The 27,612-nt window shown below is 41.8% G+C and overlaps 1 protein-coding gene across 8 annotated transcripts in view; it reads right to left on the reverse strand.

Moving 5' to 3' along the window:
• LOC112254849 (neurofascin) overlaps nt 1–27,612 on the reverse strand; it is a 174,126-nt gene that overhangs the window by 83,805 nt on the left and 62,709 nt on the right. For 7 of the 8 annotated variants that reach the window (XM_042324629.1, XM_042324632.1, XM_042324635.1 and 4 more), the window contains exon 1: nt 23,405–23,504. The exons of the other annotated variant lie outside the window; for it this stretch is intronic. The gene's annotated coding sequence lies outside the window, so the exon portion shown is untranslated. Of the gene's footprint in view, nt 1–23,404; nt 23,505–27,612 lie in introns of those variants that run through there. 8 annotated transcript variants of the gene reach the window in all.

Here is a 27,612-nt window from a genome sequence, read left to right on the forward strand (position 1 = left end):
TTTAGCAGGTCTTTTTTGTAACAGTTCATCTCGTGTTTTTCCCAATGCCAAATTAAGAGTTTCATCCACACATTGTGGCGAATAGCCTCTTCTTAGAAACCTCATGCGCATCTCCGCTGCTGTTTCTAGATAATCCTCCGTGGAGTGGCATATACGGCGCAGCCTGAAAAACTGTCTTCTTCGAAGTCCTCTTTTTAATGGCTCAGGGTGGAAGCTGTCCCCCTGCAATAGAGTATTTCTGTCCATTTCTTTTCTATACAGAGTTGTAAACAGGGTTCCGTTTGATTTCTCAATCCGCATATCGAGATAGTGAACATGTTGAGTGTCACGTTCAATTGTGAATTTGAGATTTGGGTCAATGTCATTGAGTAATGCCATAAAATCTGACAGCTATTTTTCCGTTCCTTCCCATATGCAAAACATGTCGTCAATATATCGATACCACTTCAGGACTTTATTCAAAAATGGATTTTTGTTTTTATTATTAACAAAGCATTCTTCAAAAAGACCTACATAAAGGTCAAAGGTTAACATTGCTCGGAGCGAATGTGGAGCCCATCGATGTTCTATTCATTTGGAGGTAGTATTCATCATCAAACCTGAAATAGTTATATGTCAAAACATATTCAGCTCTAAAATAAAGTTTGTTGGTGGATATTCATTAGTATCTCTGTCTCCCAAATAGTGAGCTAGTGCTGCCAGCCCCCCCACATGGGGAATGCTGGTATATAGACTCTCGACATCTAATGTGACCAAAATACAGTCTTCTTTTAAACCCGTTATTGGTGAGATCTTGTTTATGAAGTCTATAGAGTCTTTTACATATGATGGCAGTGCTTGCACATGAGTTTTAATAAAAGAGTTTACAAAGTTCGACAATGGCTCTAGCATTGAGCCTATTCCTGCAACCACTGGTCTGCCTGGATAGTTGCCTTGTTGTGTTTTAGGTTTGTGTAATTTCGGTCAAATGTAAAAGCATGGACCTATGGCACATTTGCAACAAAGATATTCATATTCGGGTTTTGAGATGAGATGGTTTAATAGGGCTCCAGATTAGAGCATATATCCCTTTTGAACACCTGTGTGGGATCAACACTCAGTTTTCTATAGAATCGTTCATTACTGAGTTGTCTCTGAAATTCTTCTTTATATTTTTAATAGTCTAAAACAACCACAGCACCTCCCTTGTCTGCAGGTTTAATAACCAAAGATGAATCTTTCATTAATTCATTGAGTGCCTGTTCTTCTGTTCTAGTGAGATTCTTCTGAATGTGGTTTGTTTGTCTTGTATATACTGACATGGCTTCTTGTTCAACTAACCTACAATACGTATTAACCGAGGAGTTGTTAACCATGGGACAGAATTAGCTTTTGGGCTTAAAATGGGTACCAGTTCTTTGATGTGTTTCTAGGCCCGAATCAGTATTTTGCTAAAACACATGCTTAAATGTAATCTTACGAAAGAACTCAAACAGATCTACTTTCGTATCGAATGGTTTATCTGTACATGTAGGTACAAAAGAGAGGCCCTTAGATAAGACTGAGACTTGAGCTTCAGTAAGGTTAATTACCTCGTCCTGCTGTAGCTCCGTGTCCACGGCCTGTGTTCCTGGTCTCCTCTTCGACCCCTTGCCTCTCCTACATATTTATGAAATGCATATGGATATATTTGGTAGCACTTATTTGTTTTTCCCTTTGCCTTCAACCCCATTTGATATGTAGAACAGATGTGGGAGGGGCTAGGTCTACATAAGGGTGCTTTTAAAAAAAAAATCACAAAAGCTCTGAGGAAGACCGTGAGGCCGATACGTAAGCTTATTAAACCTCATTGAAAACAATGTACAAATGTCAAATTGGATTTTGACCAAATTACCGTACGACAGACCACGTATTCCCCCTGCACACCTTAATTGACAAACAAACAAACCAAAACAAAAGCAAAGTCTTCTCATGCTTTGTTGACTTAAAAAAAGCCAATTTGGCATGCACATTGATGGAAAGTGGTGTTGGGGGGAAAACATACAACATTATAAAATCTATGACCACAAACAACAAGTATGCGGTTAAAATTGGCAAAAAGCACACACACATTTCTTTCCACATGGCCGTGGGGTGAGACAGGGCAGCTTAAGCCCCACCCTCTTCAACATATATATCAACAAATTGGCGCAGGCACTAGAACAGTCTGCAGCACCTGGCCTCACCCTACTAGAATTTGAAGTCAAATGTCTGCTGTTTGCTGATGATTTGGTGCTTCTGTCCCCAACCAAGGAGGGCCTACAGCAGCACCTAGAGCTTCTGCACAGATTCTATCAGTGTAATGGGATTCCTCCTGGGAAGGAGAGGAGGACCAAAATGCAGCGTGGTTATCTTTATGGTTGTGAGGTCTGGGGTCTGCTCATCAACCAATAATTCACAAAATGGGACAAACACCAAATTGAGACTCTGCATGCATAATTCTGCAAAAATATTCTGTGTAACATGTAAAACACCAAATAAGGCACGCAAAGCAGAATTAGGCCGATACCCGCTAATTATCAAATTCCTGAAAAGAGTCGTTAAATTCTACAACCACACCTAAAAGGAAGCGATTCACAAACCTTCCATAACAAAGCCATCACCTACAGAGAGATGAACCTGGAGAAGAGTCTCCTAAGCAAGCTGGTCCAGAGCCCCAGGACAGCAACACAATTAGACCCAACCAAATCATGAGAAAACAAAAAGATAATTACTTGACACATTAGAAAGAATTCACAAAAAAACTGAGCAAACTAGAATGCTATTTGGCCCTAAACAGAGAGTACACAGTGGCAGAACACCTGACCACTGTGACTGACCCAAAATGAAGGAAAACTTTTACTATGTACAGACTCAGCGAGCATAGCCTTGCTATTGAGAAAGGTCGCCGTAGGAAGAGAAGACAGGCTATGTGCACACTGCCCACAAAATGAGGTGAAAACCCATATTTATTTATTTTCTATTTCTTGCTTTAACTATTTTCACAATGTTACAAGTACTCTTCTGGTTAACAACTAAATGAATGAATGAACATATGAATGAATGAACAAACATATGAATGGTGAATGAACGTATGAAGGAATGAATGAACGTATGAATGGTGAATGAACGTATGAAGGAATGAATGAACGTATGAATGGTGAATGAACGTATGAAGGAATAAATGAACATATGAATGATGAATGAACGTATGAATGAATGAATGTATGAATGAATGAACATATGAACTTATGAATGAACATATAAATGATGAATGAATGGAATGTATGAATGGTGAATGAACGTATGAAGGAATGAATGAACATATGAATGGTGAATGAACGTATGAAGGAATGAATGAACATATGAATGGTGAATGAACGTATGAAGGAATGAATGAACATATGAATGGTGAATGAACGTATGCATGAACGTATGAATGAATGAACGTATGAACTTATGAATGAACATATAAATGATGAATCAACGTATGAATGAATGAACGTATGAATGAATGAACATATGAATGGTGCATGATTTAATGAATGAATGATTGAACATATGAATGAATGAACATGAATATGCTGTGGCCTTTCTTTCTGCATCGTTATTTGATGAGTTTTCATCATTGTCAGCGACTCCTGTGAATAGCTCATGCAAAATGACAGGCCCATTACTTAATTACTCACAGCTTCTTACAGTAATCAGAGCTGAATTATGAAAACTAGGGAAACATACACACACACACACTCTCAATTGGCTTATGGGATCTCCAAAAATACAATAAAAAACATAAATTGTAACTTTGAGCCTACATCTAAACTGTATTAATAATGACAGTGACATCAACTAAGTTTGAGAGGTGGTTGAGCACAAAACCAGCTTGCGAACAAACACACCCGAATAGATGTAGAAACAGAACAGCTAGCACACACACACACACACACACACACACACACACACACACACACACACACACACACACACACACACACACACACACACACACACACACACATACAAGTCTCCGGAGATGCTAAGTGACAGACAATTGTTTAGTCTACTTTGGCTACATGACTTGATAAACATCTCCCCTCTCTGAAAAATGAAACACCCCCTTACCACGACACCTCTCACCTTTAGCAATAAGCTAATGTGTATTATGAAGCAATTATGCATACAGTACATAACACACACACAAACGCGCACACACACATAGGTGCGCACACACACACACACACACAAAACAAGAGAGAGAGAGAGCAACAAAGGACAAAGACAAAGTCATGCAAGAACATACACACTGGATAGGACAACCCTACATGCAAATAACGACAGCCACTCAGGACCTATCATCGCAAGACACAGACTGGTTTAGTCAACTCTACAACAGAAGAGGTCTACAACTATACACTGACCAAGACACAGACTGGTTTAGTCAACTACAACAGAAGAGGCCTACAACTATCTCTGTCTCGGTCTCTCTCTGTCTCTGTCTCTTTCTGTCTCTGTCTCGGTCTCTCTCTTTCTCTCGGTCTCTCAATTAAATTCAAGGGCTTTATTGGCATGGGAAACATGTGTTAACATTGCCAAAGCAAGTGAGGTAGATAATATATAAAGTGAAATAAACAATAAAAATTAACAGTAGACATCACACATACAGAAGTTTCAAAACTTTTCTCGGTCTCTCTCTTTCTCAGTCTCTCTCTTTCTCTCGGTCTCTCTCTTTCTCTCGGTCTCTCTAAGTCTCTGTCTCGCTCTTTCTCTAGGTCTCTGTCTCGCTCTTTCTCGGTCTCTCTCTTTCTCGGTCTCTCTCTTTCTCAGTCTCTCTCTTTCTCAGTCTCTCTCTCTCTTTCTCTCGGTCTCTCTCTCGGTCTCTGTCTTTCTCTCAGTCTCGGTCTCTGTCTTTCTCTCGGTCTCGGTCTCTGTCTTTCTCTCTGTCTCGGTCTCTGTCTCTCTCTCTGTCTTTCTCTCTGTCTCTGTCTCTGTCTTTCTCTCGGTCTCGGTCTCTGTCTTTCTCTCGGTCTCTGTCTTTCTCTCGGTCTCTGTCTTTCTCTCGGTCTCGGTCTCTGTCTCTGTCTCTGTCTTTCTCTCGGTCTCTGTCTTTCTCTCTGTCTTTCTCTCTCAGTCTCTCTCTCTGTCGCTGTCTCTGTCTCGGTCTCTGTCTTTCTCTCGGTCTCTGTCTTTCTCTCGGTCTCTGTCTCTGTCTCTCTCTCGGTCTCTGACTCTCTCTCGGTCTCTCCCTGTCTGAAATATAAAAACAGCAAACCAGCTCATTATCACATCTAGGTCTCACTTCCCCCTCCCCCTCTTCCAATCTTCTCCTCTCTTCCTCCCCCCAATCCCACCTCACCCAACAGAAAGAGCCCTGGTCAAAAAGGTTCCTAAGCAACAGCCCCACCAGGGGGAGGCTAACCCCAGCAGAGTGAGGATGGCGATGTGTTTCCCAAAATCAAGCCCCTGCATCTCAGACACGTACATGTAAATGTGTGTGTGTGCCCATAAGAGAGGGAAAGAGAAAGATTCAGTGTGTGTATACAGTATGTGTGTGTGTGTATATGTGGGTGTGTCCTCCCGAAAGAAAAGTTTGAATTGTTCTGTGAAGGGAGTAGTACACAGCGTTGTACGAGATCTTCAGTTTCTTGCCAATTTCTCTCATGGAATAGCCTTAATTTCTCAGAACAAGAATAGACTGACAAGTTTCAGAAGAAAGTTCTTAGTTTCTGGACATTTTGAGCCTGTAATCAAACCCACAAATGCTGGTGCTCCAGATACTCAACTAGTCTAAAGGCCAGTTTTATTGCTTCTTTATTCAGGACAACAGTTTTCAGCTGTGCTAACATAATTGCAAAAGGGTTTTGTAATGATCAATTACTCTTTTAAATTGATAAACTTGGATTAGCTAACACAATGTGCCATTGGAACACAGGAGTGATGGTTGCTGATAATGGGTCTCTGTAGATATGTAGATATTCCATTCAAAATCATATTTTTCCAGCTACAATAGTCATTTATAACATTAACAATGTCGAAACTGTATTTATGATCAATTGGGCAAACCTGAGAGGTATGTGTGTGTGTGTGTGTGTGTGTGTGTGTGTGTGTGTGTGTGTGTGTGTGTGTGTGTGTGTGTGTGTGTGTGTGTGTGTGTGTGTGCTTGCTTGGTACTGAGAAAACATCACCTGCTCCTGACAGTAAGAAGGTACACTAAACAAAGATGGCCTCCAGTCATGTTTGGTTGCCAGGTTTATGACTGAGGAAATATCCAACAAGTAGCAAATCCTTTCCTTTGTGTCCCAGACAGACTAAATGCACTGCCTGAAACATTAAATATCTTGTACTGTTGCTAAACAGACTAAATGCACTGCCTGAAACATTAAATATCTTGTACTGTTGCTAAACAGACTAAATGCACTGCCTGAAACATTAAATATCTTGTACTGTTGCTAAACAGACTAAATGCACTGCTGAAACATTAAATATCTTGTACTGTTGCTAAACAGACTAAATGCACTGCCTGAAACATTAAATATCTTGTACTGTTGCTAAACAGACTAAATGCACTGCTGAAACATTAAATATCTTGTACTGTTGCTAAACAGACTAAATGCACTGCTGAAACATTAAATATCTTGTACTGTTGCTAAACAGACTAAATGCACTGCCTGAAACATTAAATATCTTGTACTGTTGCTAAACAGACTAAATGCACTGCCTGAAACATTAAATATCTTGTACTGTTGCTAAACAGACAAATGACTAAACATTAAATATCTTGTACAAACAGACTAAATGCACTGAAACATTAAATATCTTGTACTGTTGCTAAACAGACTAAATGCACTGCCTGAAACATTAAATATCTTGTACTGTTGCTAAACAGACTAAATGCACTGCTGAAACATTAAATATCTTGTACTGTTGCTAAAGACTAAATTAAACATTAAATATCTTGTACTGTTGCTAAACAGACTAAATGCACTGCCTGAAACATTAAATATCTTGTACTGTTGCTAAACAGACTAAATGCACTGCTGAAACATTAAATATCTTGTACTGTTGCTAAACAGACTAAATGCACTGCCTGAAACATTAAATATCTTGTACTGTTGCTACACAGACTAAATGCACTGCCTGAAACATTAAATATCTTGTACTGCTGCTAAACAGACTAAATGCACTGCTGAAACATTAAATATCTTGTACTGTTGCTAAACAGACTAAATGCACTGCCTGAAACATTAAATATCTTGTACTGTTGCTAAACAGACTAAATGCACTGCCTGAAACATTAAATATCTTGTACTGTTGCTAAACAGACTAAATGCACTGCTGAAACATTAAATATCTTGTACTGTTGCTACACAGACTAAATGCACTGCTGAAACATTAAATATCTTGTAGAAACAGAACAGCTAGCACACACACACACACACACACACACACACACACACACACACACACACACACACACACACACACACACACATACAAGTCTCCGGAGATGCTAAGTGACAGACAATTGTTTAGTCTACTTTGGCTACATGACTTGATAAACATCTCCCCTCTCTGAAAAATGAAACACCCCCTTACCACGACACCTCTCACCTTTAGCAATAAGCTAATGTGTATTATGAAGCAATTATGCATACAGTACATAACACACACACAAACGCGCACACACACATAGGTGCGCACACACACACACACACACAAAACAAGAGAGAGAGAGAGCAACAAAGGACAAAGACAAAGCCATGCAAGAACATACACACTGGATAGGACAACCCTACATGCAAATAACGACAGCCACTCAGGACCTATCATCGCAAGACACAGACTGGTTTAGTCAACTCTACAACAGAAGAGGTCTACAACTATACACTGACCAAGACACAGACTGGTTTAGTCAACTACAACAGAAGAGGCCTACAACTATCTCTGTCTCGGTCTCTCTCTTTATAACATTAACAATGTCGAAACTGTATTTATGATCAATTGGGCAAACCTGAGAGGTATGTGTGGTGTGTGTGTGTGTGTGTGTGTGTGTGTGTGTGTGTGTGTGTGTGTGTGTGTGTGTGTGTGTGTGTGTGTGTGTGTGTGTGTGTGCTTGCTTGGTACTGAGAAAACATCACCTGCTCCTGACAGTAAGAAGGTACACTAAACAAAGATGGCCTCCAGTCATGTTTGGTTGCCAGGTTTATGACTGAGGAAATATCCAACAAGTAGCAAATCCTTTCCTTTGTGTCCCAGACAGACTAAATGCACTGCCTGAAACATTAAATATCTTGTACTGTTGCTAAACAGACTAAATGCACTGCTGAAACATTAAATATCTTGTACTGTTGCTAAACAGACTAAATGTACTGCCTGAAACATTAAATATCTTGTACTGTTGCTAAACAGACTAAATGCACTGCTGAAACATTAAATATCTTGTACTGTTGCTAAACAGACTAAATGCACTGCCTGAAACATTAAATATCTTGTACTGTTGCTAAACAGACTAAATGCACTGCTGAAACATTAAATATCTTGTACTGTTTGTTGCTAAACAGACTAAATGCACTGCTGAAACATTAAATATCTTGTACTGTTGCTAAACAGACTAAATGCACTGCCTGAAACATTAAATATCTTGTACTGTTGCTACACAGACTAAATGCACTGCTGAAACATTAAATATCTTGTACTGTTGCTAAACAGACTAAATGCACTGCCTGAAACATTAAATATCTTGTACTGTTGCTAAACAGACTAAATGCACTGCTGAAACATTAAATATCTTGTACTGTTGCTACACAGACTAAATGCACTGCTGAAACATTAAATATCTTGTACTGTTGCTAAACAGACTAAATGCACTGCCTGAAACATTAAATATCTTGTACTGTTGCTAAACAGACTAAATGCACTGCTGAAACATTAAATATCTTGTACTGTTGCTAAACAGACTAAATGCACTGCCTAAAACATTAAATATCTTGTACTGTTGCTACACAGACTAAAAGCACTGCCTGAAACATTAAATATCTTGTACTGTTGCTAAACAGACTAAATGCACTGCTGAAACATTAAATATCTTGTACTGTTGCTAAACAGACTAAATGCACTGCCTGAAACATTAAATATCTTGTACTGTTGCTAAACAGACTAAATGCACTGCCTGAAACATTAAATATCTTGTACTGTTGCTAAACAGACTAAATGCACTGCTGAAACATTAAATATCTTGTACTGTTGCTACACAGACTAAATGCACTGCTGAAACATTAAATATCGTGTACTGTTGCTAAACAGACTAAATGCACTGCTGAAACATTAAATATCTTGTACTGTTGCTACACAGACTAAATGCACTGCCTGAAACATTAAATATCTTGTACTGTTGCTACACAGACTAAATGCACTGCTGAAACATTAAATATCTTGTACTGTTGCTACACAGACTAAATGCACTGCTGAAACATTAAATATCTTGTACTGTTGCTAAACAGACTAAATGCACTGCCTGAAACATTAAATATCTTGTACTGTTGCTAAACAGACTAAATGCACTGCCTGAAACATTAAATATCTTGTACTGTTGCTAAACAGACTAAATGCACTGCCTGAAACATTAAATATCTTGTACTGTTGCTAAACAGACTAAATGCACTGCTGAAACATTAAATATCTTGTACTGTTGCTAAACAGACTAAATGCACTGCCTGAAACATTAAATATCTTGTACTGTTGCTAAACAGACTAAATGCACTGCTGAAACATTAAATATCTTGTACTGTTGCTACACAGACTAAATGCACTGCTGAAACATTAAATATCTTGTACTGTTGCTACACAGACTAAATGCACAGCTGAAACATTAAATATCTTGTACTGTTGCTAAACAGACTAAATGCACTGCTGAAACATTAAATATCTTGTACTGTTGCTACACAGACTAAATGCACTGCCTGAAACATTAAATATCTTGTACTGTTGCTAAACAGACTAAATGCACTGCTGAAACATTAAATATCTTGTACTGTTGCTAAACAGACTAAATGCACTGCCTGAAACATTAAATATCTTGTACTGTTGCTAAACAGACTAAATGCACTGCTGAAACATTAAATATCTTGTACTGTTGCTAAACAGACTAAATGCACTGCCTGAAACATTAAATATCTTGTACTGTTGCTAAACAGACTAAATGCACTGCCTGAAACATTAAATATCTTGTACTGTTGCTAAACAGACTAAATGCACTGCTGAAACATTAAATATCTTGTACTGTTGCTACACAGACTAAATGCACTGCCTGAAACATTAAATATCTTGTACTGTTGCTAAACAGACTAAATGCACTGCCTGAAACATTAAATATCTTGTACTGTTGCTAAACAGACTAAATGCACTGCTGAAACATTCAATATCTTTTACTGTTGCTACACAGACTAAATGCACTGCTGAAACATTCAATATCTTTTACTGTTGCTACACAGACTAAAAACCAGGCAGAGATAACATTGATGATTGTGTTCATTAGCAAAAAAGAAGACCGTGATATACAGTAGAGATCTACAGTAGTGCTCCCTAGTGTGTTGATTCATTATATTGAATGAATGAATGCACACATACGCATGTCATCCAAAGTGCAGTTTTCCTTTGTTGATTAACACAATTATAATTTAGGCGAATATCCAGCACCTGCTCAAAGCCAACTGAATGTGTATGTTCTATACTCTTTACTAACAGTGATTATTAAGGAGGATAATGATCATTTAGGCTATGACCACACAGTGTCTATATGAGTGTTCTCTGTGAGGAATGATGAGGTCAAGAATAGGCCAGTCATGAATATGTAACAAACCCTCTGATGCTGCTGCTCCATTTGGAGGGGCCATAGAGTACGTAACACAGAGGCATGGAGGGACCATACAGTTATAACACACACACTTGGAGGGACCAAACGGTACGTAACACACACACTTGGAGGGACCATAAAGTACGTAACACACACACTTGGAGGGACCATACAGTACGTAACACACACACTTGGAGGGACCATACAGTACATAACACAGACACTTGGAGGGACCATGAAGTACGAAACACACACACTTGGAGGGAGCATAAAGTACGTAACACACACACTTGGAGGGACCATACAGTACATAACACAGACACTTGGAGGGACCATAAAGTACGTAACACACACACTTGGAGGGACCATAAAGTACGTAACACAAACACTTGAAAGGACCATACAGTACGTAACACACACACTTGGAGGGACCATACAGTACGTAACACACACACTTGGAAGGACCATACAGTATGTAACACAGTACGTAACCCAAACACTTGGAGGGACCATACAGTATGTAACACACACACTTGAAAGGACCATACAGTACTTAACACACACATTTGGAGGGACCAAACGGTACGTAACACACACACTTGGAGGGACCATACAGTATGTAACACACACACTTGGAAGGACCATACAGTATGTAACACACACACTTGGAGGGGCCATATAGTACGTAACACACGCACTTGGAGGGGCCATACAGTATGTAACACAAACACTTGGAGGGACCATACAGTACGTAACACACACACTTGGAGGGACCAAACGGTACGTAACACACACACTTGGAGGGACCATACAGTACGGAACACACACACATGGAGGGACCATACAGTTATAACACACACACTTGGAGGGACCATAAAGTACGTAACACACACACATGGAGGGACCATACAGTTATAACACACACACTTGGAGGGACCATACAGTACGTAACACACACACATGGAGGGACCATACAGTTATAACACACACACTTGGAGGGACCATACAGTACGTAACACACACACTTGGAGGGACCATACAGTTATAACACACACACTTGGAGGGACCATAAAGTACGTAACACACACACTTGGAGGGACCATACAGTTATAACACACACACTTGGAGGGACCATAAAGTTATAACACACACACTTGGAGGGACCATAAAGTATATAACACACACACTTGGAGGGACCATAAAGTTATAACACACACACTTGGAGGGACCATAAAGTACGTAAACACACACTTGGAGGGACCATAAAGTACGTAACACAAACACTTGAAAGGACCATACAGTACGTAACACACACACTTGGAGGGACCATACAGTACGTAACACACACACTTGGAAGGACCATACAGTATGTAACACAGTACGTAACCCAAACACTTGGAGGGACCATACAGTATGTAACACACACACTTGAAAGGACCATACAGTACTTAACACACACACTTGGAGGGACCAAACGGTACGTAACACACACACTTGGAGGGACCATACAGTATGTAACACACACACTTGGAAGGACCATACAGTATGTAACACACACACTTGGAGGGGCCATACAGTGTAACACACACACTTGGAGGGACCATACAGTTATAACACACACACTTGGAGGGAGCATAAAGTACGTAACACACACACTTGGAGGGACCATACAGTACGTAACACACACACTTGGAGGGACCATACAGTTATAACACACACACTTGGAGGGACCATAAAGTACGTCACACACACACTTGGAGGGACCATACAGTACGTAACACACACACTTGGAGGGACCATACAGTTATAACACACACACTTGGAGGGACCATAAAGTACGTAACACACACACTTGGAGGGACCATAAAGTACGTAACACACACACTTGGAGGGACCATAAAGTACGTAACACACACACTTGGAGGGACCATAAAGTACGTAACACACACACTTGGAGGGACCATACAGTTATAACACACACACTTGGAGGGACCATAAAGTACGTAACACACATACTTGGAGGGACCATAAAGTACGTAACACACACACTTGGAGGGACCATAAAGTACGTAACACACACACTTGGAGGGACCATACAGCACATAACACACACACTTGGAGGGACCAAACGGTACGTAACACACACACTTGGAGGGACCATAAAGTACGTAACACACACACTTGGAGGGACCATACAGTACGTAACACACACACTTGGAGGGAACATAAGTACGTAACACAGACACTTGGAGGGACCATAAAGTACGTAACACACACACTTGGAGGGACCATACAGTACGTAACACAGACACATGGAGGGACCATACAGTACGTAACACACACACTTGGAGGGACCATGAAGTACGTAACACAGACACTTGGAGGGACCATAAAGTACGTAACACAGACACTTGGAGGGACCATAAAGTACGTAACACAAACACTTGAAAGGACCATACAGTACATAACACACACACTTGGAGGGACCATACAGTACGTAACACACACACTTGGAAGGACCATACAGTATGTAACACAGTACGTAACCCAAACACTTGGAGGGACCATACAGTATGTAACACACACACTTGAAAGGACCATACAGTACTTAACACACACATTTGGAGGGACCAAACGGTACGTAACACACACACTTGGAGGGACCATACAGTATGTAACACACACACTTGGAAGGACCATACAGTATGTAACACACACACTTGGAGGGGCCATACAGTACGTAACACACGCACTTGGAGGGGCCATACAGTATGTAACACAAACACTTGGAGGGACCATACAGTACGTAACACACACACTTGGAGGGACCAAACACTTAAAACACACTTGAGGGACCATACAGTACGTAACACACACATTTGGAGGGACCATACAGTTATAACAAACACTTGGAGGGACCATAAAGTACGTAACACACACACTTGGAGGGACCATACGTATGTAACACACACACATGGAGGGACCATACAGTTATAACACACACACTTGGAGGGACCATACAGTATGTAACACACACACATGGAGGGACCATACAGTTATAACACACACACTTGGAGGGACCATAAAGTACGTAACACACACACTTGGAGGGACCATACAGTTATAACACACACACTTGGAGGGACCATAAAGTACGTAACACACACACTTGGAGGGACCATACAGTTATAACACACACACTTGGAGGGACCATAAAGTACGTAACACACACACTTGGAGGGACCATAAAGTACGTAAAACACACGCTTGGAGGGACCATAAAGTACGTAACACAAACACTTGAAAGGACCATACAGTACGTAACACACACACTTGGAGGGACCATACAGTACGTAACACACACACTTGGAAGGACCATACAGTATGTAACACAGTACGTAACCCAAACACTTGGAGGGACCATACAGTATGTAACACACACACTTGAAAGGACCATACAGTACTTAACACACACACTTGGAGGGACCATACAGTACGTAACACACGCACTTGGAGGGGCCATACAGTATGTAACACAAACACTTGGAGGGACCATACAGTACGTAACACACACACTTGGAGGGACCAAACGGTACGTAACACACACACTTGGAGGGAACATACAGTATGTAACACACACACACTTGGAAGGACCATACAGTATGTAACACACACACTTGGAAGGACCATACAGTATGTAACACACACACTTGGAGGGGCCATACAGTACGTAACACACGCACTTGGAGGGGCCATACAGTATGTAACACAAACACTTGGAGGGACCATACAGTACGTAACACACACTTGGAGGGACCAAACGGTACGTAACACACACACTTGGAGGGACCATACAGTACGTAACACACACACTTGGAGGGACCATACAGTTATAACACACACACTTGGAGGGACCATAAAGTGGAGGGACCATACAGTACGTAACACACACACTTGGAGGGACCATACAGTTATAACACACACACTTGGAGGGACCATAAAGTACGTAACACACACACTTGGAGGGACCATACAGCACATAACACACACACTTGGAGGGACCAAATGGTACGTAACACACACACTTGGAGGGACCATAAAGTACGTAACACACACACTTGGAGGGAACATAAGTACGTAACACACACACTTGGAGGGACCAAATGGTACGTAACACACACACTTGGAGGGACCATAAAGTACATAACACACACACTTGGAGGGACCATACAGTACGTAACACACACACTTGGAGGGAACATAAGTACGTAACACAGACACTTGGAGGGACCATAAAGTACGTAACACACACACTTGGAGGGACCATAAAGTACATAACACACACACTTGGAGGGACCAAATGGTACGTAACACACACACTTGGAGGGACCATACAGTACGTAACACAGACACATGGAGGGACCATACAGTACGTAACACACACACTTGGAGGGACCATAAAGTACGTAACACAGACACTTGGAGGGACCATAAAGTACGTAACACAGACACTTGGAGGGACCATAAAGTACGTGCTGTTGTTGTGGGGCGTTAAGTGCCATGCTCAAGAGCACAAATGGCAGCCAATGGCATCTAGGATTTGATAGCAGCAACCCTACGGTTGCCAACACACACAAAAGGACATGGATAAAGTGCATGGATGGCAAATAGTGTTTTGTAGTAAAAATGTGCAATATAAAATGTGTAATATGCATGTGTGTGTAGTCTCCTACCACAACCGATGTGTGTTTGCCAAAGCAAGACCAGTATCTGTGTGAGTGTGTGCGTCCATTTGTGCATTCATGTGTTTATATGAGTGGCACATGGCTGCGAGGCCTAATTTACCAGGGTGGGCCCATCTGCCTGGGGTTACCGTGGTGATTAAAGCCATTCTGGAGTGGCTGGTGAGTCCTGCATTTTCACCTCCTGGGCCATCATCATCCCATCTCTCTTCTCATTTCTCCCACTCTCTCTCTATCCAATATTCTGTTTTTCAGATGTAATTTGGTTAATTCTGGTGAGAGCGTGTGGCTGTTGAGGCCTCCTATGTTACATCCTCTTGGTTCTGTTGAGGCCTCCTATGTTACATCCTCTTGGTTCTGTTGAGGCCTCCTATGTTACATCCTCTTGGTTCTGTTGAGTCATCCTATGTTACATCCTCTTGGTTCTGTTGAGGCCTCCTATGTTACACCCCCTTGGTTCTGTTGAGTCATCCTCTTGGTTCTGTTGAGTCATCCTATGTTACATCCTCTTGGTTCTGTTGAGGACTCCTATGTTACATCCTCTTGGTTCTGTTGAGGCCTATGTTACATCCACTTGGTTCTGTTGAGTCATCCTATGTTACATCCTCTTGGTTCTGTTGAGGCCTCCTATGTTACATCCTCTTGATTCTGTTGGTCTCCCTAGAAACCAAATAAATTAGACGGTTTGTCTGACCCCTATCTGACTCTGTCTACCTCGTCCCTCCCTCGGCCTCTCTCTCTCTCTCTCTCTCTCTCTCTCCACTTCCTCTCTCTGTGATAACAGATAAGGATTAGAGAAAAAAGAGTGAGGTGAGAGAGAGTGAGTTGTAATCAGAACCCCCAGGGACTCTGATGCTAAAATGACTGACTTGAGAGTGTGTGTGTGCATGTGATTATGTCCATCTGTGGTGGTCGTGAAGTAGTTAAAAGGTGTGATAGAGAGTGTGTGTGGACATAAGTGAGCAGGCTGTTTGCATGTGTTAGAAGGTGTGATTAAGAGTGTGTATGTGGGCATGTGTGTGTACATGTGCTTATGGTCTGTTAGGACAAAAAGAGTGAGCGAGTGTATGTGTGTCCATGTCTGTATGTGTGTGATTAAAAATAGGGTAAGGAGTTGTGGAGATGCTGACAAATCCATTAATTCAAGTCTCAGAAATCTATCAGGGGCATAATAACAAGCACCAGAACCTCCTGCTATCCCCTAACCCCCCTCATCAAACCTCCCCCTATCCCCTAACCCCCTCATCAAACCTCCCTATCCCCTAACCCCCTCATCAAACCTCCCCCTATCCCCTAACCCCCTCATCAAACCTCCCCTATCCCCTAACCCCCTCATCAAACCTCCCCTATCCCCTAACCCCCTCATCAAACCTCCCCCTATCCCCTAACCCCCTCATCAAACCTCCCCTATCCCCTAACCCCCTCATCAAACCTCCTGCTATCCCCTAACCCCCTCATCAAACCTCCCCCTATCCCCTAACCCCCTCATCAAACCTCCCCTATCCACTAACCCCCTCATCAAACCTCCCCCTATCCCCTAACCCCCTCATCAAACCTCCCCTATCCCCTAACCCCCTCATCAAACCTCCCCTATCCCCTAACCCCCTCATCAAACCTCCCCCATCCCCTAACCCCCTCATCAAACCTCCCCTATCCCCTAACCCTCCTCATCAAACCTCCCCATCCCCTAACCCCCTCATCAAATCTCCCAGTATCCCCTAACCCCCACATCAAACCTCCCAGTATCCCCTAACCCTCCTCATCAAACCTCCCCTATCCCCTAACCCCCTCATCAAACCTACCCTATCCTCTAACCCCTTCATCAAACCTCCCAGTATCCCCTAACCCTTCTCATCAAACCTCCAACTATCCCCTAACCCCCTCATCAAACCTCCTATCCCCTAACCCCCTCATCAAACCTCCTCCTATCCCACCTCATCAAACCTCCCACTATCCCCTAACCCCCTCATCAAACTTCCCCCTATCCCCCTCATCAAATTCTCCCTTATCCTCTAACCCTCCTCATCAAACCTCCTCATATCCCCCCTCCTCATACCTCATAACAGTCTTCTGCTGCCTTACAATACATCACTGTGTCTTCTGCTGCCTTACAATACATCACTGTGTCTTCTGTTGCCTTACAATACATCACTGTGTCTTCTGCTGCCTTACAATACATCACTGTGTCTTCTGCTGCCTTACAATACATCACTGTGTCTTCTACATCACTGTGTCTTCTGCTGTCTTACAATACATCACACTGTGTCTTCTGCTGCCTTACAATACATCACTGTGTCTTCTGCTGCCTTACAATACATCACTGTGTCTTCTGCTGCCTTACAATACATCACTGTGTCTTCTGCTGCCTTACAATACATCACATCACTGTGTCTTCCGCTGCCTTACAATACATCACTGTGTCTTCTGTGTCTTCTGCTGTGTCTTCTGCTGCCTACAATACATCATATCACTGTGTCTTCTGCTGCCTTACAATACATCACATCACTGTGTCTTCCGCTGCCTTACAATACATCACTGTGTCTTCTGCTGCCTTACAATACATCACTGTGTCTTCTGCTGCCTTACAATACATCTCATCACTGTGTCTTCTGCTGCCTTACAATACATCACTGTGTCTTCTGCTGCCTTACAATACATCAATACATCACATGTGTCTTCTGCTGCCTTACAATACATCATATCACTGTGTCTTCTGCTGCCTTACAATACATCACTGTGTCTTCTGCTGCCTTACAATACATCACTGTGTCTTCTGCTGCCTTACAATACATCACATCACTGTGTCTTCTGCTGCCTTACAATACATCACTGTGTCTTCTGCTGCCTTACAATACATCACATCACTGTGTCTTCTGCTGCCTTACAATACATCATATCACTGTGTCTTCCGCTGCCTTACAATACATCACTGTGTCTTCTGCTGCCTTACAATACATCATAACACTGTGTCGTCTGCTGCCTTACAATACATCATATCACTGTGTCTTCTGCTGCCTTCCAATACATCACTGTGTCTTCTGCTGCCTTACAATACATCACTGTGTCTTCTGCTGCCTTACAATACATCACATCACTGTGTCTTCTGCTGCCTTACAATACATCACTGTGTCTTCTGCTGCCTTACAATACATCACATCACTGTGTCTTCCGCTGCCTTACAATACATCACTGTGTCTTCTGCTGCCTTACAATACATCACATCACTGTGTCTTCTGCTGCCTTACAATACATCATATCACTGTGTCTTCTGCTGCCTTACAATACATCACATCACTGTGTCTTCTGCTGCTTCAATACATCACTGTGTCTTCTGCTGCCTTACAATACATCACATCACTGTGTCTTCTGCTGCCTTACAATACATCACTGTGTCTTCTGCTGCCTTACAATACATCACATCACTGTGTCTTCCGCTGCCTTACAATACATCACTGTGTCTTCTGCTGTGTCTTCTGCTGCCTTACAATACATCATATCACTGTGTCTTCCGCTGCCTTACAATACATCAGCCACTTTAAACAATGCTACCTTATATAATGTTACTTACCCTACATTGTTCATCTCATATGCATACGTTGATACTGTACTCTATATACATCGACTGCATCCTTATGTAATACATGTATCACTAGCCACTTTAACTATGCCACTTGGTTTACATACTTATCTCATATGTATATACTGTACCTTCCAATATCATCTACTGTATCTTGCCTATGCTGCTCTGTACCATCACTCATTCATATATCACTTATGTACATATTCTTTATCCCCTTACACTGTGTATAAGACAGTAGTTTTTTTTTCTTCTGGAATTGTTAGTTAGATTACTTGCTCGTTATTACTGCATTGTCGGAACTAGAAGCACAAGCATTTCTGCTGCACTCGCATTAACATCTGCTAACCATGTGTATGTGACAAATAAAAAATTTGATTTGATTTGCCTTACAATACATCATATCACTGTGTCTTCTGCTGCCTTACAATACATCACATCACTGTGTCTTCTGCTGCCTTACAATACATCACTGTGTTTTCTGCTGCCTTACAATACATCATATCACTGTGACAGATTGACTATGAGTCCCAATCTACTACCTCAGTACTCACTATGCATCCTGGACTGACAAATACAGTCTCTTTCCCCTGTCTATCTGAGAGAATATTTCCAGTCCTATAGTGAGATTATTTTCTGATCTTCCCACAAGGGTAGTCGAGAAGGGGGATGGAGAGGGAGGTGAGGAGATGAGAGGAACGGGGGATGTGAGGTTGATTTGAAGGCTCCAATATTAACAGTGAAAGGCCATCTGTATGCATTTGGCCTCTCCTCTGTCCAGTCCTCTGTCATATCACACACACTTTCTAAGAAGCCCTGGGTAACAGTCCTTTGTTGTTGTTGTTGGAATGAATTTTAATCAGGTTTTAAATAACTTGCATAAAATACACTTTATGATACTGTCATGAAGCATTATGACTATCCTGTGTCACTTTACTTGGACTAAGAAAATACACTTTATGATACTGTCATGAAGCATTATGACCTTCATCATCATATAACGGTGACTAACCCCATTCCGTACAAATTTGCGCAATTGCAACATTCAAACGAGGCTGCAATGAAAACTAATGGGACTGAAGCGACTGTGTTGACATCAACATCTGGGGTGTGAATTACATTTCTATTCAAGCATTGATTGACATGGTAATGGTCCAATAGTATTGGAGAAAAGTTGAAAAAACGGACCCCTCCGACGCTGTACGTTAAATTGTGACGTGTCATGACGTAATGAACAGCACGCATAAAGAAACTCATTCTGTGTCTTACAGCCTCTCTCCACCAGGTGTAGAGCTTCTGTCGCTGTTTAAAAACAAGACAGGGACAGGGACAGGGACAGGGGGGATACCTAGTCATTTACCTAGTCAAAAGCCACGACAGACACTGTTTACTTCTGAAGATAACTTCAGCGTCGCCCTAAAAACGCGATTTAAATTCAACACAGACCTTCAAATAGGTATGTAATGACACCTTATATAAACTCTTTATAATGTTTTATTTACATTTCAGAGGTGATAAGGTGATAAGTTGGACAGATCGGGTGAAAAATGCTGTTTGGACCTCTGTACGCCTATGAAGATATTCCATAAAAAAATATACAGTTTCCAGCTACAATTTACAACATTAACAATGTCTACACTGTATTGTTGATCAATTTGATGTTATTTTAATGAACAAAAAATGTGCTTTTCTTTCAAAAACAAGAACATTTCTAAGTGACCCAAATCTTTTGAACGGTAGAGTCTCTCAGCCTTTCACTATGACGCAATAGATGTTGCTTCCGAACCCGTAATTTTTAAAAAGACCGGCGGAGCTCATTGCCTTCTTGAATCATACAGAGATGGGCATCATGAAGGGCTCGTCATTGGTTTTGTTGGAAAGGGGAGAAATTGTCCTTTACAATGGTATTGATATTACAGTTGATCTGGAAGTATTATGTTTTTTGAACTCTAAAATAAGGTCAATTGTACAGAATTGTATGGTAGATGTACATTTTTCGTGAACCAATTCTTTGTGGCTTGCTAGCTAGCTAGTTAGCCTTATTGACTTACTATGAACTTGCGGTACCCATTCACTGAACTGTCTCCAGCCAGGACAATAATGGCAATAGAGACGAAACAAGATATACGTACACAAAGCAACCGTTTTACTTCATAACTAATCAGCTAGCTATATGTGAATCATAATAATGGAGCTAGCCAAATAGTATAGAAGGCAAAAATGACCTAATATTAACTAACATTATGCAAGATAGAAGGCAATTCATTACGGCTAGCTAGCTAAGAATTATTCATGGATATCTGGGCTAGCTAACAGTACTAGTATCTAGCCAGTTACCCCTATTGACATATTATGGGTAAACATGCCAAAATTAACACAATGTATTTATTAAGATATCAAGATAAAATGTTGTAGTCAGGCAACATATAGGAAGTGAATAGGCAACATTCCATTCCGAAGTCAGAGTGTATTTTCTCTCGCTTCAGCTCATGTGTAATTTTGTACATAATTGCTTCATATTTCTGTGCATACTTTCCATTGAAGCTTGCATCGATGCATGCTTCAAAATATGTACAAACGGAGTACGCATTCAAAAAGTGCCCTCCATGTTCCGTTTCGCATACTTTTATTTGGACTCATACTCCGACCCGGCATTTTGAGAAACACCCTAGGATTTTAAATGGGAATCAATTGATTGGTCTCCACAAAGAGAGTAAAACAAACGTGTGTGTGTGTGTGTGTCCGACTGACTAATGGTCAGATAAGGTGTTCTAACACAAAGAACTCCCATTTTTCTGACAGCATCTCAAAGTTGGAACACCGCTGACAACACAGAACACACACACACACACACACACACTCAGATTCCCATGCACACACTCACATTCACACACACACACACACTCACATTCACACACACACACACACACACACACACACACACACACACACACACACACACACGCACACTCTCACATTCACAGGCACACACGCATGGGAGAGTCATGACAATGGCATCACCAACCATCAACAGAGAGACAGGAGTAGCCATTGTAGTCATACACAGAACACACCAATACAGCAGACACTCAGTACAGACAGACACTCAGTACAGACAGACAGAGTATGGATGATAAAGGGGCAATCTGCAGCTGCTACATCCATTTTTTTACTTTTGTAAATGAATGATATATACCAATTGATTATTAAAGTATATAAGTTATAAATGAATGATATATACCAATTGATTATTAAAGTATATAAGTTATAAATGAATGATATATACAAATTGATTATTAAAAAATATAATTTATAAATTAATTATATATACCAATTGATTATTGAAGAATATAACTTATAAATGCCTATTGAGCTTAGTTCAACAGTCAAACCCCATCAGAACCAAAATATATAAGCTTGTTCTATTCTAATATTTGTAAACATTGTAAATTTAAACAAACACTGTATAGCTTCAAAACGCTTAAAACTATCATTTTGATATCTTGGATGGTTAGTCCTTGCATCCATAGCTCTGTCTATCAATTTGAGAGTGGTTACATTTCACTAGGCCCATCCCTCAGCTTTTTACCAAAACAAAGGCAGGGAAATGTATTTATTATGGTTTCAACTGCAGATTGCCCCTTTAAAGAGACAGAGTATGATGGGCAAAGGACAGCAGTGACATGTACACTTGACTACACTGGTTTGTCAATACCAGCAATCAACTGTGTCAGACACATTAAGAGTGTGTGTGTGTATCTGGTAGTATTGACACTGCTACACACACTGTTAATAAATGATAGAAATGTAATTTTTGTCTTACAAAACTTACAATGTAGCAAACCACATACAATTATGTGACGGACAAATGACAGAATACACAAGATAGACAAACTAACCACCTCATTGCTCAGATGATTGATTACAAGCTGATTAAAAAGAAGAAATAAAACAGCTTTTATGTTGGACAATGACAAATGGACCAGTTTGATGAAAACCATTTCAATATTCCACAAAAGACGATTGGAAGGATTTTTCATGTTCATGAATGACAACATTATTGTATGAAAGAGGACAATCAGAAACAGTTTTTACAACTAAAAATCATATTTTAAAATCCTACAAAGCACGGTAGAGTGAACATGTGTAGCCATGAGAAAAATATGAGCAGAGCTCTCTAACAAAAGCCTCTGCACAGACAGCTCAACACACACACACCTCTAAAGAGAGAAAAGTTACCTCTTTTGGAGACGGTTTCCTGACCAGGTGAAATACTGTTTCACTCTCTCTCTCTGTCCAACTAGCTCTGACTCGTTCCACACACACACACACACACACACACACACACACACACACACAGCTCCTCCATCTGCCACTGCCCCCTTGCCTTCTCCATGCCCACCTCATGAATTATTAATTAGCCCCAGGGCAAACACGCTCCACTGCTTGAACAGACACACACACGCACCAACGCAGGCTCGCTCACAGACAAATACACACGTACAGCTTACAGACACACACACACACACACACACACACACACACACACACACACACACAGTTCCATCCTCCCAGGCGTAGCTGGAGATGTAGCCCATCGAGGATGAACCTCAGCTGGGAGGGATTACAGCACTGTCATGGCCAACCCTTCCACGACTGGAGGGGTCAGGCAGGCCAGAGAGATCGTGTGGGTGGGTGTATGTTTATCAGACCATGCCTCCATGCTGCTCCTCCCTTCCCATAGGCTGAAACTCAAACGGGAAGTACCCGTGGTAAGGACTATTAAACGCTGGTCTGACCAATCGGAATCCATGCTTCAATATTGTTTTGATCACGGGGACTGTGATATGTTCCGGGTTGCCTCTGAGAAAAGCATTAACGTATACACAGACATGGTGACGGAGTTCATCACTGTGACTATTAAAACCTACCCAAACCAAAAACCGTGGCTAGATAGCATCACTTGAGCAAAACTGAAAGTGCAAACCACCGCATTTAACAACAGCAAGGTGGCTGGGAATATGGTTGAGTACAAACAGTCCAGATATGCCCTTCATAAGGCAATCAAAATGTCAGTACGGAGACAAAGTGGAGTCGCAATTCAATGGCTCAGGCACAAAACATATATGGCAGGGACTCCGGACAATCACCAATTATAAAGAGAAAACACAGAAGTCTTGCTCCCGGACAAGCTAAACACCTTCTTTGCCCACTTTGAGCTTTCGTTCCCCTTGGCTGACATGAGTAAGACATTTAAGCGTGTTAACACTCGCAAGGCTGCCGGCCCAGACGGCATCCCTAGCCGCGTCCTCAGAGCATGCGCAGACCAGCTGGCTGGAGTGTTTACAGACATGTTCAATCTCTCCCTATCCCAGTCTGTTGTCCCCACTTGCTATAAAATGTCCACCATTGTTCCTGTACCCAAGAAAGCGAAGATAACTGAACTAAATAACTATAGCACTCACTTCTGTTATCATGAAGTGCTTTAAGAGGCTAGTTAAGGCTTATATCACCTCCACCTTATCTGTCACCCTAGACCCACTTCAATTTGCTTACTGCCCCAATAGATACACAGATGACACAATCACCATCGAACTGCACACTGCCCTATCCCATCTGGACAAAAGAAATATGTATGTAAGAACGCTGTTCATTGACTACACCTCAGCCTTCAACACCATAGTACCCTCCAAGCTCATCATTAATCTTGGGGCCCTGTGTCTGAACCCCGTCTTGTGCAACTGGGCCCTGGACATCCTGATGGGCCGCCCCCAGGTGGTAAAGGTCGGAAACACCACTTCGCTGATCCTCAACACAGGGGCCCCACAAGGGTGCGTGCTCAGCCCCCTCCTGTACTCTCCAACTCAATCATCAAGTTTGCAGGTGACACAAAAGTGGTAGGCCTGATTACCAACGACGAAGAGACAGCCCACAGGGAAGAGATGAGGGCCCAGGTGGAGTGGTGCCAGGAAAATAACCTCTCCCTCAACCTCAACAAAACAATGGAGCTAATCTTAGATTTCAGGAGACAGCAGGAGGGAGAACTTGAAAAACTTCAAGTTCCTCGTTGTACACATCACTGACAATCCGAAATGGCCCATCCACACAGACAGTATGGTGAAGAACGTGCATCAGCCCCTCTTCAACCTCAGGAGGCTGAAGAAATTCTGCTTGGCCACTAAGGCCCTCACAAACTTTTACAATTGAGAGCATCCTGTCAGGCTGTATCACTGACTGGTACGGTAACAGCACCGTCTGCAACCGCAGGGCTCTACAGAGGGTGGTGAGGTCTGCCCAACGCATCACTGGGGAACATAATGAACATATAATAATGTTTACAAAATACAAGTCGTATAAATACAAGGCCACAAATACGGACCGCAATACAATAAACATTTACTCACAAACAAACATGGGGGAACAGAGGGTTCAATAATGAACAAGTAATTGGGGGATTGAAACCAGGTATGAAAGACAAAGACAAAACAAATGGATAATGAAAAGTGGATCGGCGATGGCTAGAAGGCCGGTGACGTCGACCGCTGAACGCCGCCTGAACGGAGAGGGACCGGAGAGGGACCGACTTCAGCGGAAGTCGTGACAGATCTGTACTTCTCCCCAACTTTGTCCCTGACCTGTTTAGAGAGCTCCTTGGTCATCATGGTGCTGCTTGCTTGGTGGAGCTCCTTGCTTAGTGGTGTTGCAGACTCTGGGGCCTTTCAGAACAGGTGTATATATACTGAGATTATGTGACAGATCATGTGACACTTAGATTGCACACAGGTGGACTTTATTGAACTAATTATGTGACTTCTGAAGGTAATTGTTTGCACCAGATCTTATTTAGGGGCTTCATAGCAAAGGGGGTGAATACATATGCACACACCACACATTTTTTGAAACAAGTTATTTTTTTCACTTCACCGATTTGCACTATTTTGTGTATGTGTGTTCATTACATGATATCTAAATAAAAATCTGTTTAAATTACAGGTTGTAATGAAACAGAATAGGGAAAACGCCAAGGGGGATGAATACTTTTGCAAGGTATATGCTGTATTCTAGTCAAGGTCTATCCTATTCAACTATTATATCCATATACAGTTCATAATGTCTAAACATTCCATCACATATATACATGTATATACAATATATATGTATATATTTATACTCTGGACTTGCTCGTCCTAATAGTTATATATTTCTTAATTAGATTCTTTTACTTTTATATTTGTGTGTATTGTTGTGTATTGTTAGATATTACTGCACTGTTGGAGATAGAAACACTAGCATTTCGCAACACCAGCAATAACACCTGCTAAATATGTGTATGCGACCAATAAAATGTTATTTGATTTTATTTGCATCCGTGCGTGATCAGGGGCCTGTGTGCATGTGCGAGGAGGGGGCAGTTAGGGTGGATGTGTGTGTTCGTAGAGGGAGCGAGGGTGTGTGTGAGAGGTGTATCTAAGAGAGCATAGAGAGGCCTCCGGGACATGTTAAATATCCCCAACAGCGTCTTGAGTAGGCTGGAGGTCACAGAGAGCAGCAAGAGGAGAGGTAGACAGGAAGCGGGACAGGGGTAGGGGGTAGAGAAAGCAGTACTTTCTTGTTAAAGGAGATTGGAGGGTGAATGAGATGGGCGGTGATGGGGGTGGGTAGATATCCCCCTGTAGCGTCTTGGATTATTGACCTCCTCACCTCGTCCGGCATTTCACCTCCCGTCTGTCTACTCCCGCTCTCATCTCCGCTTATCCTTATGCAATCACCCTTACCCAATCAATCAATAACCCCCTCCCCTTCCCACCAGTAACATGCTAATGACCCTCCTCACCTCGTCCGGCATTTCACCTCCCATCTGTCTACTCCCGCTCTCATCTCCGCTTATCCTTATGCAATCACCCTTACCCAACCAATCAATAACCCCCTCCCCTTCCCACCAGTAACATGCTAATGACCCTCCTCACATATGATTAAACCGTATGCTAACCTAACAACAGCCTACCGCAACCCCCTCACACACACTAAGAAAAATCCCTAACAGAAAAACAATGTTTTGTTTTTTTCCCCCCACAAAATTCAAATCACAGTGCGGCTGGCTCGCCTGCTCTTCACTAATGATGCGACTGTGTGTTCAGTCTTCGGCCTGTTGCGTGTAGAATATCCTAGCCTATTCATTGATGACAGGCCATGATTTACTAGAAGACATTGCAAGACAAGAAATGGTGAAATACAGCTGTCTATAGCGAGATAGAGATTTTGATTGCCGATAGATAGTCCTAGTGCAAGGTTCTGATTCCGTTTGTGTGGTGGCCGACCTGCCAATACTGTGACCCTCCCCTCTCTCTCCATCCCTCACTAACCTGCTATGAAAGATGCAAGTGTTTGTGTTCTCGGAAGTACGGCAACTAATAAGTCTCCTCTGTTCCAAAAATACAGAATCTTAG

Source organism: Oncorhynchus tshawytscha, linkage group LG07 (assembly GCF_018296145.1).
Source record: "Oncorhynchus tshawytscha isolate Ot180627B linkage group LG07, Otsh_v2.0, whole genome shotgun sequence".
NCBI lineage: Eukaryota > Metazoa > Chordata > Actinopteri > Salmoniformes > Salmonidae > Oncorhynchus > Oncorhynchus tshawytscha.